Source organism: Aethalodelphis obliquidens, unplaced genomic scaffold (assembly GCF_003676395.1).
Source record: "Aethalodelphis obliquidens isolate GAN/ISIS:26980383/991018 unplaced genomic scaffold, ASM367639v1 scaffold7, whole genome shotgun sequence".
Classification (NCBI taxonomy): domain Eukaryota; kingdom Metazoa; phylum Chordata; class Mammalia; order Artiodactyla; family Delphinidae; genus Aethalodelphis; species Aethalodelphis obliquidens.
Window position 1 is genome coordinate 46209030 of NW_020837951.1, and position 7289 is coordinate 46216318.

Here is a 7289-nt window from a genome sequence, read left to right on the forward strand (position 1 = left end):
ACATGCCGCTGAGCGGCTAGGCCCGTGAGCCATGGCCGCTGAGCCTGCGCGTCCGGAGCCTGTGCTCCACAATGGGAGAGGCCACAACAGTGAGAGGCCCGTGTACCGCAAACAAAAAACAAAAAAACCCAGCAGAATCTCATGTTCTAATACAAATGGAGACAATTTTCTTCCCAGGGAACCAAGTTAAGTCAGTATTCAAACTTAGAAACAGAATATAGACAAAAATATTAACCTTCCATTTCAGCCAACCTCTAATTAACACATGCATGAAAAAGTAGATTAAACAAAATTCTTAAAACTGAATAACTCCATGCTTACAGATCATCAGATCATGATGAAAAACAAAACAAAAATTGCTTAATTCTTGCATAATTGGACAAGTTAGGAACCAATGGTGGAAACATTTTATGAAAACACAAATCAGTACACATTCTAATATTATCTCAATTAAACCTACACTTACTCATGTCTCTACCATCCTCCTTGTTTCCTCTAACCTGCAGAACCTCTTCCTTATTCATCATCCCTTGCCCAGTGACTGAGAATAGTTAGCTGGAGGATATCCTACCTGCCTTCTCATCTCAACCAATATCAATCAAGCCAGGCAATATTTTAGGGACTGAAGATATAGAAGTGATCAGAAGTCCATATACCTGTCTTCATCAAGGTTATATTTTTACTCAAGTGATAGACATAAATGAATTAAAAATAAATAAGTAATGATCTTAAATCCTGAATCTTACTGTGCAAACTTGAGTTAGTTATTTAACCAGTTATTTAACCTACTAAGCCTCAGACTTTTTTTAACCTATAAAATGGGGATGATAATATTGCTTACCAGTGGCTGTGTGTGTATGAACATATATACAAGAGAATACATATAAAAAATATATATATATATATATTTATCTGTCTTAAGATAAAATTAGCTTTCTTTAAAAGAGAATTATAAATCCCAATCAGACTGAGCAAGGATCCTTGTGTAGACAGAAATCAAGCTCATGGAAGTAAGCATATACTTTAATCAGATCTTGTGCTATAAACTGCCTTTGTTGACATGATGGAATATAAAGAAAGATATAAATTATGGATGATCCAGTGAGCAAAGAACCTTGTTATTTGACTACTTGAGCTGAGGCATGAAGCCCAGAAAAGTGAGAAAGTTAAACATCAAATACAAATAATATTTTACTATAAGGCTGCTTTCTTAACCAGAGGAGTGCTGACTTAATTTGTGATATGATCTCTTCAGAACAAAAGAGATCACCCTGCCTCAAAATAACTTCCAGTGCCCAATATTCTACCAGTAGAAAGCCAATAGAAGTGATTTTCTTAGTTCTCTTAATGGTTTTAGGTCAGTTTAGGTTTCAAGATACACACAGTTACTATATAAAGTTGCTTTTTAGGTTACTGGACATGAAAGAGACAAGGAAGGGTCAAATGTCACTGAAGGTGGAGACGGAATGGTACAGAAGATGTACTGCCTACATTGAACTTTTGAAATAGATGATCCTGTTTTAGTATCTGGCAGTGATCTAATTTTTCAGTGGAATGTGTCATAACTCGCCCAACATGAGGCAGACTACCCGCAAGTTCCAAGAAACTGCCAGAGGGGCAGTCAGAGGGTATAGCTGAATCTCTACATGATTTGAAGGAGTACAAGAGCAGGCAAGAGTCGATTTGAAGCTGGGAGTGGCAGGACCAGGAAATAGAAGATGGGACTTGAGCAATGCATGTTGCCTCACCCATACAAATCAGACCTGCTGAGTCAAACCAGACTTGAGCAGTTATATGGTACCCTGGGAAAATGAAGAAAAGCCAGGGAAACAATTATGTTGAGTTAGGAAGAGAGAGTCACTAAAGCAGGCTGGAAAGGGAAACAACCCATGTCAAACCAGGAGAAATATTGATGGTCGCACAGTGGCAAAGAAAATGCATGAATAGGATCCACATGATCTTGTGTTAGACACCGCATTGCTCCATCCCACTCATATTCTTGCTTATTCCATACATAAAGGTCTTTAGCATACCTTCTGGAATTTTTGTAATTATGACATATTATTCATGCTGCCCTGATATCCCAGAGTTCACTGACCTAAGTAAGACCACAGGGAAAAGAATTAAGTAGTTCTTTCTTTGTATTCCTAAATCATGATGGCAACAGTCCCCTCATTTGATTGGTAGAACGTAATGACCACGAAAGTGTAATGTCATCTAAGGTGTCTCACACGCTTCCCAAGTCAGTTTTCAGCTACCATCAGGATACAGGGTCTGTGGCCATTGCTGTGCTGGAAGGGTGACCATGAGCTCACAAGAGCCAGCTGTGCACATTTCTCCCAAATCCATGTTTAGTGAATTTATGTTGATAGCTTTAAATTGGCTATGATGGAAAAGACTATAAACCAGGGCTTTTTAATCCTCCCTGGAGAGCTGGTTGTCAAATATTACCAGCACACCACCAGGTTTGCTCTGGTCTTTCTTTCCAACAGCTCTCATTTGTGGCTTAATTCCACTGCTCATGAAGCCATTTGGAAAAGCCCCACCATTCCAACCGCTTACCGTGAGTTCAATAGTAATGTCAATAGTATTGTTGCCAGATGCATCAAAGGCTTCCAATCTTGGGATTGCCAGAACATTCCTGGATTCCATGCAAAGATGGGAAGAAGAATCTCCTACCTCAACTCTTCATTTTTGTCACCTAGGCTCTAAAAACTCTTAGTATTTCCATGGTTTCTTGGTCTATTTTATTGACTTCTCTGTGGTGTCTCAAAATGAATCCAACAAACAGTGTAGGAGATAGATGGTATTCCAACCCTTCTCTGATTTGTTTTACCCCTTAAGGGCCTCATGCCAACTACCAAAATGTGGTTCTTCTTCCCCAAAGGCATATATATATATATATATATATATATATATATATAAAACTATGGGAAAGGAGAGAGAAGTAATGTTGTCTGATGACAGGAGGGGCAGATGGAGTCCAACTTAGCCAAAAAGTAAGCATGCCATTTAAACTTATTTTTTAAAGTCATGCACCAATTGTGCTATACATATCTCTTTTGCTCCATTTCCCAGATTAACTCTTCATGCTTTTTCACTCTGCTCTTTGTTGTGGGAAATTAATACATAGGGACTACCTCAATGGTTCCCTTTCCTCCTCACCTCCTGTTGAGTTTGGCCAAAGGAAGACACTAGCAGGAGATCTGAAGCTTGGATGGTCTTTTCTATATAGCTGCTCTCCCTAGGTTCTCATAACTGTTCTCTCCTGTGTCCCTTGTTCTAGGGTTAGAAACAGCTCCCTGCTGTTGCTAGTGTCAGGATACAGCACCATCCCTCACTGTTTTCCTAAAACCTCACCCTGTACCTTTTAAAAAAAATCCTTTCTATTAAAATCTCATCAATTATCCAGTTTGAGTATGCCATTCCTTATTCTGCTGGGATCCTGGCTGCTATGCCAATTAAACTGTCATAGCCCATGGAGTTTAATGTTCTTCTCACTAAAAGTATTTCTATTTGGTATATTAATAAATCATATACTTACGTTGTTTCAACTATAAAAAAACAAGAAACCTAAGAATCATTCTGCGAAAAGTAGTGGTTTACTTGACCTTAATTATTGTACATCTATCTCACCTATAATTTTATGAAATCTTGTCAGAGTTCAGTAATTTTTTTCTGAATGCATAATTTCACTTGACATACAAAGAGAAAAATCAAAGATAATGGAGGAACATTGAGGACACTGTAATATATGTAAAAATATTTTTGATGCATATTGGTGTAAGAAGAATACAGCAATTTTATCAGGGTATTAAATATGCAGTGATGAATTGAAACAAATAGGTTCCACTCCACAAACACTCTTTCTGGGTTCAGTTACATTACGGTGAATATCTGGCGACATAAATTTGGTTTAAAGTAGGGAGGTGTTAGAAAATCTACTCTCATGTTAGCAGGATCTTGAGTTTCACATTATTTGGCTGAAGAGTTTCTGGAAAAATATTTCCCTACTCACTTATTCTCAGAAAACCAACAATTGAAATAATTCCAATCAGGAATTAACCAGGAAACATTTCAGACTCTAACCCTCTACGCTCCGGACCATCCTGAGTCAGTCATCCAGCTACAGTGCCTGCTCCAAGGCCAACACAGTCTTGAGAGTGAGAAAGAGGACATCCTTGCCCAGACTTGCAACCAGAGACTAGGAGAAAGGTCATGTGACATGCCTGACTTGTGAAAATGGGGGAAGGAAATACTGGGTCATTTCATTGTTTCCCAATGACTGTATAGTTTGTACAACCTATGTATTCAACTGGGTAAGGGTTATATTTCCTCTCCTTATGATATAATTTCTACTATCTTACCTAATGACTCTAAAAATGTGATCTTGTAGCTCCATATTTAAATTTAGTTAAAAAATAATGTGATTAAAATGGGGAATAAACCCAAATAAGAACAAAAAAGATAAAAAAGCAAGGCAGAAGACATTTCCAATCAAATTGCATTATTCAGGATGGGATAGGCTATATCGTATTAATAAAATGACCCCTGAAACCTCACCAGCTTAATATATAAAAGTGTATGTCTTGTTTACCCAAAGTCAGCTATAGTTTGATAGTTCTCCAGAGCAGTGCCCTTCCCAGTAGTACCACAGATACCCAGGCTCTTTTCATCTTCTGGGGCCACCATCAGAAATTCTCGTTTTCCAGGGTGGCTATGTTGGGGGAAAAGAGAGCTGAGGATTGTCTAGACTCTCACTGCTGAGACTTAAAAGTCGCATGTGTTCTAAGGCACAGACCATAAAACTCATCAAATATTCCATGTGCTCTCTTACATCTTCCAGTCTCTATATAGTTAGTTCTGGACAATAAGACTACTTCCAGCCAATAGGCTATGAGCGGAAATCGCATGTCATCTCTGGAATGAGGCACTTAAGTTCTTCAAGCTTTCTCTCCCCCTGCCATGTGACTGCAGTTCCAAATGGTAGAGCTACAAGATTTAAAAGGAAAAAGAAAAAAAAAAAAAGAACCTGATCCCTAAGTCACTGTTTAGAAGGGAGCTGCCCTAGAGAGCTACTGGACCTACAGATGGCTTTGTGTAGGCAAGAGCAGAGTAAAGTTGTACGTGCTAAGCCTTAAGATTTGGAATTGCTTTCACAACATAACCCAGCCTATCTTTACTGATACCCCAGTGAAGATGAATACTTCAGAACTCAGCTCTTCAGTGGAGAAAGTTATAATGAGCTCGGTTTCCTAGAATCCTACTACTGTTGAAAGATGAATATTACAACTCAAAGTTAACAGCATTGCATGAACAGGGATAAAGTTATATGGCAAGAAATGCATCTATCCAGTTTAGAAGCAGTGATATATTTTAAATATAACAGCTAGTTCTCCCAAGAACAGATTTTATCTTACCCCTAACCATTTTTTTTTTCACTTTCTTTTCAGAATCTAAAATAATCTGACTAAGGGTTTTTTAACTGATGGCCAACAAATGTTTTCATAACAGACCTGAGTGACCATTTCCTCACAGTAAAGGATAATAAATTTTCAGGCATCCAGTTCTCTTATTAAAATAGGTCTTCCCAATTGCCTTTTCTCACCTATCAAAAATAATTTCAAGTATTTTTTAATTGAGCATGATATAGATTACAGAAACTGTAGACTCATAATCTCACTCCCTATATAAAAGATACCATTAATATTTTTAATGTGTTGGCTTCAGATTTTTTTTTTTATATTTGGAAGTAGAAAGGGCCTGACCCTCTCTAAAATTGGAAACAATTCATGTTAGATGGTCCTAAGAGAAACAAGGCTATAAAATTATTTTTACTAACTTTGCAGATTTTAGTTTAAATATAAGTTGTACATAGTTTGAAATTACTTAATGGGAAACAGACATCCTTGCCTCTTGGTTGGGCCAAACCTCATGACTGGGAAATGTACAGCCAGAGAAACCATGAAAGTACATTTTAAATTTTGCTTTGAGTTTTGAATCCTTTGGTTTCAGTCAAGGTATATGAAGTCAGGTTTATGACTAAGAAAGCCACTTCTTCCCTCTCATGCAATGAATCGGAGGCAATAGGCAGTTAGCTAGAGCTCAGCATATCAGAGAGAGAATTGCTAAGCGGTCAAATATTCTTTTTTTTTTTTTTTTTACATCTTTATTGGAGTATAATTACTTTACAATGGTGTGTTAGTTTCTGCTTTATAACAAAGTGAATCAGTTATACATATACATATGTTCCCATATCTCTTCTCTCTTTTAAAGACAATAGCAGGAAACAAAATGTCCAAGTACTACTTTAAATTTATAGAACTATTATAAACCTAGGAATTTTTTTTAACACTCAAAACAACATAAAAAAGAAGTCTTAAAGATATCTCTTATAGAAGAAATGGAAAATCAGTCATGTTATGAAGTGATTAGTAATAAAAAATTTCTCCCCTTGCTTATAGTATTTCTTTAATAATTGATTTTATATATATTATTCTTTTAAACATGTCACCCTTTGTTATGGTACAGGAAAAAAAAATTACAGGTGAATTTTCAGAATCTCTTGTATCTCTCACATACCAGGAGGATTTTTTTTTCTTTGTTTCCATAATCTGGGGCTTTGTTGGGCAGCCTGGAATAGGGGGTGAAGGACGAGACAGTAAGAACAGTAAACAGACCTAGAGTCTGTCATTCAGAGTGAAGTAAGTCAGAAAGAGAAAGACAAATACCGTATGCTAACACATATATATGGAATTTAAGAAAAAAAAAACGTCATGAAGAACCTAGGGGTAAGACAGGAATAAAGACACAAACCTACTAGAGAATGGACTTGAGGATTTAGGGAGGGGGAAGGGTGAGCTGTGACAAAGCAAGAGAGAGGCATGGACATATATACACTACCAAACGTAAGGTAGATAGCTAGTGGGAAGCAGCCGCATAGCACAGGGAGATCAGCTCGGTGCTTTGTGACCACCTAGAGGGGTGGGATAGGGAGGGTGGGAGGGAGGGAGCCGCAAGAGGGAAGAGTTACGGGAACATATGTATATGTATAACTGATTCACTTTGTTATAAAGCAGAAACTAACACACCATTGTAAAGCAATTATACCCCAATAAAGATGCTTAAAAAAAAAAGAACAGTAAGCTGAAACCCATTCGATTGATCTTCACTGCTCAGGGCTGGGAGTTATTCTTTTGTAAAGAAAGAGTGAAAGGGCAGAGACAGGAGTGACAAGAGGTTGGGTTAAAGGAAAATTTTTAAAGACTTTAGAAATAGAGGGAGAAGAT